This window comes from Scyliorhinus torazame, chromosome 14 (assembly GCF_047496885.1).
Source record: "Scyliorhinus torazame isolate Kashiwa2021f chromosome 14, sScyTor2.1, whole genome shotgun sequence".
Lineage (NCBI taxonomy): Eukaryota > Metazoa > Chordata > Chondrichthyes > Carcharhiniformes > Scyliorhinidae > Scyliorhinus > Scyliorhinus torazame.
This window is the reverse complement of record NC_092720.1, coordinates 54,629,073-54,642,486: the sequence shown is the minus strand read 5'-3', so window position 1 is coordinate 54,642,486 and position 13,414 is coordinate 54,629,073. Positions and strand designations below refer to the sequence as shown.

The following is a 13,414-nucleotide window of genomic DNA, read 5'->3' as shown; positions in this document are numbered from 1 at the left end:
ATAGAAACCCATAACATTCTAACAGGACTAGACAGGATAGCTGCAGGAAGCATGTTCCCATTGGCAAGTGTGTCCAGAACCAGGGGTCACAGTCCAAGGATACGGGGTAAATCATTTAGGACTGAGATGAGGAGAAATTTATTCTTACAGAGAGTGATGATCCTGCGGAATTTGATACCACAGAAAGCAGTTGAGGCCAAAACATGATGTTTTCAAGAAAGAGTTAGATATAGCTCTTGGGGCTAAATGGATCAAAGGATATAGGGGGAATGTAGCCATCTGGGATGACCACTTCCAGAATACAAAATGGATGTTTGCAAAGATTGTAGGGAACTATGGACAATGCTAAGAAAGCAGGCAGGCACAGAGCCTTTATGCATATTGAAACCGCAGCTCCCAGACGAGACTGAAACTGTAGGTCTATTAGCATATTGATGGCCCATCTCTGGGAACAAAGGAAAGATACTCAAGTAACCGATCTGGCTCCAGACCTCACGGCGCTAGTTCCCCAAACCGAAAGCGCAAACAAAGCCAGGCCATCGGCCACCCAGGACACGCCCAGCCATAAGGGCACCCACCCCTTTATTGGTCAAGATCAATATGAGTGATCAAGATACAGCCCAATTGATTGGGGCCAAGTTCAAGGCCCGCCCAAAAGCGCGTGAAGCCCCTTCGGGTACAAGAAGAAACCCCCGAGAGAGAATTGCTCTCTTGGACTCGGCTCTCAAAGCAGAAAGACCCGCCCACCAGCTGCACTGGAAGCAAGTAAGTCCAAGGTCAACGCTCGCTACCAGACGGACGACCTTAGCTGTTCTCCTGTACCCCCCTTCGACCCCAGCAGCCTCAGACCCGAACAACGGCCATTGTTCCTCTGACTGAGTGGGCACCCGAAGAGTATAGGCTTTAGTAGTAGTGATAGTTTAGTCTGTAGTATTTTGTGCATGAGTAGATATTACTGTGTGTGTAAACAAATAGTATTGACTCTGAACTAACTAACTGGTGTACCGGCTCTTTGATCAGTATTCGGGTTTGAACCTTGTGGCGGTATCAAAAGATACCTGGCGACCCTAAAGCAAACGTAATTAGAATTAAGGAAGGCGACCATATTGACCGCCATATTTAGAACCAAATAAAGAGAGCAACATTTACTGGCGACCTCTGACGGGACTCGACCTAGAAGTGGCCTAGTCACTCCGAGAGAACCCAAATTTGAATTGGAATCCAATTGGAAAAAGAAAAACCACAAGTGTAAGAACGATACTGATTAAACCTCCAAGATTCGGAAGTGTGTTCATGCATGCCTCCTCTCAGGGATATAAGGTAAACCTGAGAGATTTTGTTGCGTAAAACTGTCGGGAGTTTTGGAGACCGGAAATTAGCGTAAGCCGTACCCATATTTGCATCACCACTTTATCACCCCCTATTCCAAATTCGGTAGAGACCACGGAGAGAGAGAAAAATCGCAATGAAGGCAATGGAACGCCTTATGAACCCCCAAGAATTCGAGGTCGCAGCGACCAGTAGAGTAGGACAGTGTCCCGTATGGGAAGAAGAGACCAGAAAATATCTTAAAGGGAAAGGATGGCCCCCTTTGAGTGAATTCTGCGCCAATGATGAAACAGGTCCCGGAAGTATAGGGCATACTTGGTGGGACAACCTGACAGAGATCCATAAGAAGAGCTTAGGGAAAGTTTGCAAGCCGATGGCAATCGTATCCTACTTGGCACAATTGCGAGGCACAGAGGAGGTCATGAGGACGCTCCGTAGAGAGATTGAGGAGAGAGACAAGAGTAGTGAAGGAGATGTGAGTGGATATGAGAGAGAGAACAAGGAACTGAGAGAGCAGTTAGCGGCGAGGGACAAGGAGGTGGAGGATGCCAAGCGGGCACACCAGTCTTGTCTCGCCCATTTGAGCAGCTTTCAGTCCCAATATGACAAAGCCTACCAAGACACGCAACGCGCGGTGTTGGTAAAACAGGAAACTGAACAACAGGTCGAGCAGTTGCAGAAACAGTGCAGCGATTTAAAAGCAGCCTTACGAGCACGCCACATTTCCACGACGGAACAAAGGCAGAGCTCGGTAGATCACGCAAAGTGCCGGAAGCAAATTGCAGAATTGCAATCTCTGCTTTCTGTTCAGAATGGGTTTCAGAGCACGTTTGGACCCCAGTTAGACCAGGAAAATGGCTCCGATTGGAGGAGTTAAATGAGACTGCCCACAGATATGTACATGTGATATGTACACAGAAAAACCCCAGAAACGAAAAGCACCCCAAACCCTGACTGCACAAGCAGAACACACCCCTATGAACCCTGTAACCACACATCGCAGGGCCACAACAGAAGGAAACTCAGATTTCCTATACACTACCCCGTTAACCGTCACTCAATTACGGGACGCGTATGATAAAATAACACCGTTCCTACCCACATCAGACCCCACCAGTTCTTTGCTAGAGTAAAACAGCAGGCGACCATGTACGGCCTGGATGAAAAGGAGCAAGTGAAGCTCACAGTTTTAAGCCTCGACCCTTCAGTCGTGGCAGCCCTTCCCAACCCACCGAATATAGGAGGAGGCACCCTACAAGAAATGCACACAGCGATCCTAGATGCGATCGGCTATAACAAAGTAGAAGGCTTAAACAAGTGTAGGCAAAAGAAAACAGAGCACCCCACAGTGTTTGCTGGACGCTTGTGGATACATTTCACGGCAGTACTCGGAGAGTTAGCCCGCGCCCATTTGTCCCCAGATAATATGGCCAAATGGACTCGCATCCTAGTCTCTCATGCGACAGAGGCAGGACAGAGAGCTTGCGCAAATTACGACCCCCTCAGACGAGGCCCACAATGAGAAATGGGTTTTGAAAAGATTGTCCGGCGCTTGGGAACAGTCCATCCAAGGCAAAACCGCATTTGTTAAAACAGAGGAAGAACAGGCAGACATGCGTCCAGTTAGGACGCACCAGAACCCCGCATGGGTAAATGAGGGCAGGAACAGCCCACAGCAACCCAAATCCCAGGACAATTAGGACACTCTACACGAGAGTGCAGTGCGCCCCAGAAGCAGCAGAGAAACCAACAGACAGGCACTCTAAATAGGAATAGCGCAAAGCCAATTCACAGTATTAGCACCCGTTCTGAGAACGCAGATATAAACGGCACCGACTGACGGTGTTCGGGCTCCCCAACTTGGATCTGCGACACCCTTTGGGACAAGTCCGGTCGACCGGTAGTGGCAGGCACAGTCTGGGGACACCCCGTAGAATTCCTTTGGGACACAGGAGGGTCCCGCACCACGCTCAATTCCTCCACGATGTTTCAGCGAGACACGTGGCCCACGACAGACACCATTACACTCAGCGGTTTTACAGGGCATTTACAGCAGGGACACATCACAGCCCCTGTAGCAATCCAGATAGGGAACATTAAAACAAAACACCCCGTAGTTCTGGTCGATCTACCCCAGACAGCCGAACACATCTTAGGAATTGATTTCATGAGCTCCCACAATCTATCATTTGACCCAGTAAATAAATGTGTGTGGAGAATGGCAAAGGCAGCACGAGCCCCCACCACGCTCACAGTTGGAGAGTATGAAAATCGGATCAGCGCAGTAGGAGACTTCTGGTTCGACCCTCGAGCCATTAGTCAGGACAAACAAGTTAGGGAAGTCCTGCAGCGACACAAAGCAGCATTTGCACAGCACAAGCACGACTGTGGCAAGATCGTTGGCTTAGTGAATATTACAGGTCTCGACCCCAGACCCCAAAAGCAGTACAGTTTTCCCCAAGAAGCAGAGGGAGAAATCTCAAAAGTGCTACAGAGTCTGCTTGATCAAGGCGTACTCCGATCAGTAGCCTCCACAAATAATGCACCAATTTGGCCCATCAGGAAACCCGATTGATCATGGCGACTGACCATTGATTACCGGGAGCTGAACAAAGTAACCCCAGTAGCAGCCCCCACCGTAGCCACGGGTCCTGAGACCATGCTCAAACAGGGACTACAGTCAAATTTTTTTTCGGTTTTGGACATTAGCAACGGCTTTTGGTCCATTCCATTGGATAAAGCGTGCCAATATAAATTCGCATTCACATTCCAGGGACAGCAATATACGTGGACGTGCCTTCCACAAGGCTGGCGCAACTCCCCCTCCATTTTCCACCGACAGCTGGCAAATGGATTAGCAAAATTTTCCCGACCCGATTGTCTGGTCCAATATGTAGATGATCTGCTACTGTAGACGGACACAAAGGGAGAGCACATTTCGCTTCTCGCTGAACGTTTAGGACTCCTACAACAAATTGGCTGGAAAGTGAACCCCAAGAAGGGCCAGATTTTACAGGAAAAAGTGATTTGCTTAGGTACAGTAAACACACATGGCAAACACGAGATCGAGCAGAAAAGAATCGACTCGATCGTCAAATTATCCCTGCCCCATAATGTCTCAGCCCTCCGGTCATTTCTAGGACTGGTTGGCTACTGCCGAAACCATATCGACGGTTTCACCACAAAAGCAGCGCCTCTATCCGAACTTCTCAAGAAACAAGCACCTTGGGAATGGCTTCCACAGCCCCCGCATTACAGGTCTCAGATCCACTTTCCCTGTACGCAATTGAGGTTGCAACTACCGACCGAACCCTTTCGGCTGTGCTCCTCCAAGAACGACATGATCGCTTAGGCCCCGTGGCATACGCCTGACGCGAATTAGATCCAGTCGAGCAAGGGTTTTCTGCCTGTGAAAGGCACCTGCTCGCAGTTTTTTGGGCAGTACAGTACTTCGCCTACATTACAGGACTCAACCCCATCACCATTTTATCTGAACACACCCCAACACAGCTCCTACTAGATGGTCGACTAAAGGATGGCACAGTCAGCCAGATCCGCGCAGCCCGTTGGACCCTTCTTTTACAGGGACTGGACATCACAGTTAAGAGAACCAAGACCCACACTTTTCTCGCTGACAATTTACAATTTGCAGGCACCCCACATGAGTGTGAAATCATCTCCACTAAGCACAATATAGGTCCCTTTATACCAAAGTCAGCTCCCCAGAAAGCAGGTACTACACCCCAGAAACCCCAGCCCACAGACACATGCGCACCCTTGAGAATCTATGTGGAGTTCTAAACGGGAAAAGAATTATTGACTGCAGCTCTGCCTTCAACACTATAATCCCAGCCAAGCTCATATCAAAGCTCCAAAACCTAGGACTTGGCTCCCTACTCTGCAACTGGATCCTCGATTTTCTGACCAACAGACCACAATCAGTAAGAATGAACAACAACACCTCTTCCACAATAGTCCTCAACACCGGGGCCCCGCAAGGCTGCGTACTTAGCCCCCTACTCTACTCCCTGTACACACACGACTGCATGGCAAAACTTGGTTCCAACTCCATCTACAGGTTTGCTGACGATACGACCATAGTGGGCCGGATCTCGAATAATGACGAGTCAGAATACAGGCGGGAGATAGAGAACCTAGTGGAGTGGTGCAGCGACAACAATCTCTCCCTCAATGCCAGCAAAACTAAAGAGCTGGTCATTGACTTCAGGAAGCAAAGTACTGTACACACCCCTGTCAGCATCTACGGGGCCGAGGTGGAGATGGTTAGCAGCTTCAAATTCCCAGGGGTGCACATCTCCAAAAATCTGTCCTGGTCCACCCACGTTGACGCTACCACCAAGAAAGCACAACAGCGCCTATACTTCCCCAGGAAACTAAGGAAATTCGGCATGTCCACATTAACCCTTACCAACTTTTACAGATGCACCATAGAAAGCATCCTATCACAGCCTGGTATGGCAACTGCTCGGCCCAGGACCACAAGAAACTTCAGAGAGCCCAGTCCATCACATGAACCTGCCTCCCATCCATTGATTCCATCTGCACCTCTCGCTGCCTGGGGAAAGTGGGCAGCAAAATCAAAGATCCCTCCCACCCGGCTTACTCACTCTTCTAACTTCTTCCATCGGGCAGGAGATTCAGAAGTCTGAGAACACGCACGAACAGACTCAAAAACAGCTTCTTCCCCACTGTTACCAGACTCCTAAATGACCCTCTTATGGACTGATCTCATTAGCACTACACCCTGTATGCTCCATCCGATCGATGCCAGTGCTTATGTAGTTACATTGTATATGTTGTGTTGCCCTATTATGTATTTTCTTTTATTCCCTTTTCTTCCCATGTACTTAATGATCTGTTGAGCTGCTCGCAGAAAAATACTTTTCACTGTACCTCGGTACACGTGACAATAAACAAATCCAATCCAATCCACTCCAATCCAATTACTGGTTGCGCTATTTATGTAGAGGACGCGCCCTAGAAGATATTTCATTAAATTTGCCAGGACATCTAGGCTCGCAGGCAGCAGAACTGGCAGCCATAGCGTATATTGTAGATCACCCCGACTCGTTTCCGACCCCAGCCGACATATATTCGGACAGTTTATATGTCTGCAAACGTTTAACCGAATTCCTACCCCTGTGGGAAAATAGAAGATTTGTTTCGGCAGACGGAAAGCCCCTACCCTCAGCCCCATAATATATTTTAAAACCTCATATGGGTGTAATGGTGAATCCAATTCACAGCTCTTATCCACTTCAACAGTTGGGCAGTGCAGACCATCCAAGACATCAGACAAGATTGATTTATCTGCAGGGGCCTCTGACTTATACAGATCGCAGTAATGAGATCTAAAAGCTGTGTTGACCTGGAGAGGAGCAGAAACAAGATTGCCGCCTCTATTGCCTAATCTAGGAATCTCACGTAAGGCTACTTGCCGTTTGAGTTGATGAGCCAGATGATTTTTTAAAAAATTTGTTTATGGGACCTGGGCATCGCAGGCTGAGCCAGTATTTATTGTCCATCCATAAGGCCATAAGACATAGGAGCTGAATTAGCCCACTCGGCCCATCGAGTCTGCTCCACTATTCAATCATGGTTGATATTTTTCTCACGCCCATTTTCCTTCCTTATCCCCATAACCCCTGGTCCCCTTATAAATCAGGAACCTATCTATCTCTGTCTTAAAGACACACCCTAAGAGCATTTCAGAGATTGTGTCTGACTGGTTTAATTTAACATAATCTTTTATGGAGTAGACAAATGCTTCATGCTAAATTGTCCTTGGGTTAGGTGTGGTTGCTGGGTTACGGATGGAGGCGTGGGCTGAAGTAGGGTGCTCTTTCCAAGAGCTGGTGTAGACTCAATGGGCCGAATGGCCTCCTCCTGCTCTGTAAATTCTAAGATTCTAAGATTACTCCAGCATATCCTAAAAATGGCCAAAGGCCGTAAATATGGAATCATCAAAGTTCGGAGTCATCATCGTTCTTCCCCCCTGGTAACGTTAAAGCAGACGCCCTAGCGAAAGCAGGTTCCAGACATGGTCACTTTTGGAATCCCCCCCGAAAGCGCCCCAGTACACGCGGTTCAGGTCTCACAGACCAACATTCAAGATTTGGCAAAGGCTCAAAAAGAAGATGAGAAGCTCAGGGAAGTTTTAAAAGGCAACTTCCCAACCCCTTATGATAAGTTTAAAAATGTGATAACCACACATGACGGTGTGATTTTAAAAGACAACATTTATGTAGTCCCCAGCCTGGACAGGAACCAGATTATTTGTCAGTTCCATGACAATCATGGACACCAGGGCATTGAACCCACCCTAGCCCACCTCAGACCTCTCTGCTGGTGGCCTGATTTAAAAGCCGATGTTACACATTACATCGAGAATTGCTTAATCTGTGCCCAGAACAATCCATACAGATATGCAAGAAAAGCTCAGCTAAGTCACACCCGCCCCGTTAATGGCCCCTGGACGAATTTGGAAATCGACTATATAGGGCTCCTCCCCCCTGCAGAAATGGTTTCAAGTATGTGTTGGTGGTCATCGACACCTTCACAAAATGGGTGGAAGCTTTTCCATCCAGAACAAACACGGCCAAAACGACAGCTAAAATCCTAACACAGCACATCTTTACAAGATGGGGACGCCCACGCAGTATAGAGTCCGATCAAGGCTCCCATTTTACAGGACGCGTGATGAAAAACGTCCTCACAGTTTTCGGAATAAAGCAAAAGTTCCATATTGCATACCACCCCCAATCGAGTGGCATAGTAGAAAGGATGAACAGAACTTTAAAAGCGACCCTCAGAAAAATGGTGCAATAACACAACAGCACCTGGGACACAGTTCTCCCATTTGCATTAATGTTCATTCGAAACACAGTATCCACGTCCACAGGATACACCCCCCACACCCTCGTGACCGGACGCCCATGAAAGAGCCAGAATATTTATTAGGACTGGATTTGGCCAGCCCCACAGTCACCGCCCTCACGCATGAGAAAGCAGTACAACAGGTTGTTGAAAATGTGAAGGCCGCCCAGCTTGCAGCAGCCGTCAGGCTTGGAACCCACAAGAAACAAAGCAATGCTTGCTTTGATAAAACGGTACACACCACCGAGTTTGCAGTAGGGCAGCAAGTGATGCTATCCCTATACAACCCCAGTTCATTCCTTTCCCCCAAATTCACCGGACCGTACTCCATCTCTGATAAAGTCTGCCCCTCTGTGTATAAGATCACATATCCGGATGGCAAGTCTGCGTGGTTTCACATAAACCAGCTTAAGGCTTTTGGCTCGCAGAACAACCATGCACACCACATCTCGCTTGCAGCAGCAGATGAGCACGTCCCGCCCACGAACGACGTATTCCTACCCTCCCCCAACCTGTCCAGCCCATCCTCAGACACAACTTCGTCTCCACCCCCAGAGGCACGACTCCGCCTCTCCCTTCCTTCAACCAGCAGCGACAGCGATAATGATGATGACAGCCCCAGCACAGCACGTTACGATTATACCCCTGCACCAGGCCCCACTCCCAGTGATTCTGAACATGATTCCAGCGACCCCTTCGAGATAACGTACATTAAAGCCCCTGATCCAGACCCAGCGCCCGACGATTACGAATTAAACCCTAGCAGCTCCAACCTCGACACAAGATTCTGGCACCGAGACAATTCGTTCAGGCTCATCCGGAATGGTGAGGTGGACCCCAATTCGCCCCAAACAGCTTTAGCGCACCTACTCCAGTCAAGAGTATGGAAGCCGGGAGAAGATGATGGCATAGAGTCTGACTCCCACCAAATGAATCCCTTCGCGGCTCTGTTCACTTTAGAGCAATGAGGTGTCCAGATGATGGTAAAAATGAACCGATGGAGAGTTACAGTGTCCTTTCTGATGGAACCTGCACCATGTTTGTTATGTATGTTTGTTTGTTACTGTGAATGTTGAATGTTGTTTGTTCACTTAAAGTTTTCCATGGCCCCACGCCACATCTTGATGCAGTCAGAACTACCCTTCTGACGCCCAATGGCTGTTAGAGGAACTAGTTTGTCCACAGACAAGCGATCATAACTGCTCTTCTGCTTCAAAGTTAGAAGTTAGCACAAATGCAACCCCACGACGACCACAAATTCTTACCGTTCTTGCTGGTCGCTCAGGCAGTGGCGAAACGGCACTGGTCCCCGCTCTGCCTGAGAATCCCTCTGGTCAGCTACGCTCGGGTAGAGCACATACAGCACTGGTCACTGTCCTACCTGGGGATTCCACCCATTCTTACCCGCCGCGGCCCATACGCACCCCATTTGGCACTTTTAGTTCAAAACTCTTCTGTTTGTTTATCGCCACCCTTAGGTTGCTTCCAGATGCTATTTACATCCACAAACACTGGGATGGTAGATCGCACAGGCTGCGAGACGGCTCGCACTGTGTTAGTTTTTTTTTCTTGGATGTCTTGTCCCAAATATTTGGTTTAAAAAAATAAAAAAATAAATGAGGGAGTCACAGATGCTGACCAATTATAATGGGTAATTGACAATAAAGGACAGACAGACAGGCACACAAGATCTTAAACAAGATAATAACAGAAATTATGCTTGTGTCCATAGAACTCCGGAACCACAGAAGCCTCAAGAAGAAAAAAAGAAGAAGAAAGAAAGGAGGAAAGTTGAAGACAACCATCAAGCTCTACAGTTGGATCTTAGCGGGATCCCTCCAGTTGCGCGTGGACGCTACCCCCCTGACCCCTACCACACAGGCCGTGAATGTTTCCCACTCCTGCCATACACTGTACCCCGAGGTAGGTACCGATACACCGACCTGGTGTGACAAGTTCATCACCTGGTATTCCCTGTCCTACGTTGTAGAAGCACTGTTAGTACTGGCGATACTCTGCAGTGTCGTTCAGACCCTTAGACTCAGGAAATGGCGAAGGAAAGCCTCCCGCACCCCGGTATACACATTCAGATCCCCTATTTTCAGACTTCAACAGACCCCCCCAACGCCTTTAAGTGAATTAAAATACATCTGTTTTTTTGTGTGTTCGTTTCTTTCTAATAAAGACAGGTAAAACTCTGTGCTTGCCTGCCAAGCCAGAGAGACCTGTGTTGCTGCTATTGTACAGTTTAAAATGTTGTAAATTATTTTGATTGATTAAGGATAGTTTAGTTAAGGACAGTTAGAGGTTCCAGTTTTTTTATTTTGTAATGCATGCCTGAATGTCATAGCGCCCCGTAGAATTTTATAATGATGTATGTACATAAAATAATTTAGGTAAAAGTTGCAATTCATAGGACAGAGCAGTGTAGAGCCTGTCAGTGCTTATGGGTGCCCGACTTGGGATGAGAACGAAGATGACGCGGTAATTTGATCCTTCACGCATCGCGTTGAGGATCACAAGGGGGGAGTGAAGCCATCTGGGATGGCCACTTCCAGAATACAAAATGGATGTTTGCAAAGATTGTAGGGAACTATGGACAATGCTAAGAAAGCAGGCAGGCACAGAGCCTGTATGCATATTGGAACTGCAGCACCCAGCCGAGACTGAAACTGTAGGTCTATTAACATATTGATGGTCCATCTCCGGGAACAAAGGAAAGATACTCAAGAAACCGATCTGGCTCCAGACCTCACGGCACCAGTTCCCCAAACCGAAAGCGCAAACAAAGCCAGGCCAACGGCCACCTAGGACACGCCCAGCCATCAGGGCACCCACCCCTTCAAGATCAATACGAGTGATCAAGATACGGCCTTTACTTTATAGTCCCCAGGGGCTTCCTGCCCTTTGGGGCGGAACCCGTACCTGGTTCCAAATTATTGGACTGCGTTCCGATCATTTGGATCGATTTCTCCAATACTGGAGTTGTTCCCTGATCACTGGGCAGTCCCTAACTGTCCGTTGGCCTTCCTTTGTCTTGGCTCCTGCTGGCGCCGAGGAGTCTGGTTTGGCTTTATTCACCTTAAGTGTTGCGTTTGTGCCTTGGAATCGCACATTACTATGCAGATGGCTGCTGGTTTCAGTGCTGTCTGGTTTTTGCAAGTTTCAATACACATGATTTCTGCACTTGCTAGTCTTTGCCTGTGTTGGCTGAATTTCCCTTCAGTCTTTGCGGTTCTCCATTTTAAGTCGGGAAGTGGCCAACCCAGGTGGCTACAACCTGAACAGACACTGGAGTGTGGCGACTAGGGCATTTTCACAGTAATTTCATTGCAGTGTTAATGTAAGCCTAGTGACAATAATAAAGATTATTATTAATGCTCCTTTGGCCAGCGTCGCACAAACACTCTATATTACTTCCCCTTAAATAGAGGCACTGGATAGGGCTGCCCTCTTTCCCCACTTTTGTTTGCCTTGGCAATCGACCCTCTCTCTATAGTGTTGAGGGCCTCTTCTCAATAGAGGGGACTTTGTCATGATGTGGAAGAGCATAGGGTATCACTTTATACGGATGACCTACTTCTGTGTATTACGGACCCAACTCCCTCCATAAATGGCATGATGAAGACGCTTAATACCTTTGGCTCCTACTCTGGTTATAAATTGAATCTAGGCAAGAGTGGATTTTCGTTTATCAAAAGAATTAAGGCATATGGACAAAGGCAGGAATGTGGAGTTGGGTCGTTTATCATCCAGAATCACACTGAACAGCGGACAAACCCGAGGGACAAAATAGACTACTGTTCCCATATTCCTACATGGGAGGGGAGGAGGGTTGGTGGGCATGGGGGTAGTGGTGGGGCTGGAGATTCTCCTGTACCTCAATGTGATTAGATCGAGAAGTAATTTACATTCCTCCAACAGAACATCCAGCTGTTTCTTGAATTATTCCAAAGTTTTCCCTTATACTTAAAGGTATAAAGAAATGTGGGGCAAAAGCGGTTATGAGGAAATGGGTGGCATATCAACCACAATTTCACTAAATGGCGGAAAAGGCTCAAGGGTTCAAACAGCCCACTCCTGTCTCTATGTTCCTCCTACCCAAAAGTCGATTCCACATTCACCACTCTTGGTCTACCAAACAACTTTCTGAAATTGTTCTTTCAGTCGTTCGGACATGTACCTCCTCAATCTTTGTCACAATTTAATTTGAAGTAATGTTTAAGATTTATGATTTCCATACTGTTTATTATTGAATATACATTTTTAAAGTCCCCTGTAGTCTCTTTCTTTCAAAACTAATAGCCCAAGTTTGTTTAATCTTTCCAATAATCCACTGATGCAAGGGACCAGTCTCATGGCTCTCCTCTGTACTGCCTCCAGGGCTTAAATATTCCTTTGTGCCTTCACCAAATATACAGTGGCACTGTTCATCCCGATGTTAAATTCCCTACAATTTTTACTTATTGACAAATGCTGATGAAGCTTGTGAGGTAAATATAAATCTAATTTGTTGCAAATATATACCCAAACATATTTCAAGCACTCATCTCAACTCTGAAAATAATTGCAGAATTAATTGTACCATTGTTAACAGTTTTATTTCTCAATAAATATTAATGGAACAGAGCACTTTTCAGAAGAATAGCTAGACCTTATGACTGTGTTAAACAGTAGACATTCAATAAACATGCTTGGGCACCAACATCCCAACACTGAAAAGAAACTATGCATGAGTAGTTGGGAGACATGCAATTTCACGACTTAAAGCATCAATATAAATAGTGATGAACTTATTAGCCAGCTTTATTGCTCAAATTATTACAACCAATAAAGGTTAACTTAGAAAGAACTTCTCTTGCATAAACCAGAAATAATAATGTGCTGAAGAGTAAGCATATCACAGAATGTGCAGAAAATAGAGCAGCTTTCTGTAAATTCTACATAGAAATCACAAATCACATCTGAAACAGGGAAAATGGCTTTAATATACAGGAAAAAGGACAGCTAAGGACTTATTTTAAAACACTACACTATTTTAAAACAGGATTAGTTGTTTCTTTTGCTAGTTGAACAATTGTTTTCCAGTTTTCTCATACTCTGAAATTATAAAATTTTAAATAACTGTTACAATATTGGAAAATAAATTTGATTCTGCAGTGAGATTGCTCTGCGTTTTACTATATAC

General features: G+C 46.6%; 1 long non-coding RNA gene across 6 annotated transcripts in view; it reads right to left on the bottom strand.

The window, feature by feature from the left end:
• Positions 1-13,414, bottom strand: part of LOC140389742 (uncharacterized) — an 846,836-nt gene that overhangs the window by 202,789 nt on the left and 630,633 nt on the right. The window lies entirely within an intron of this gene.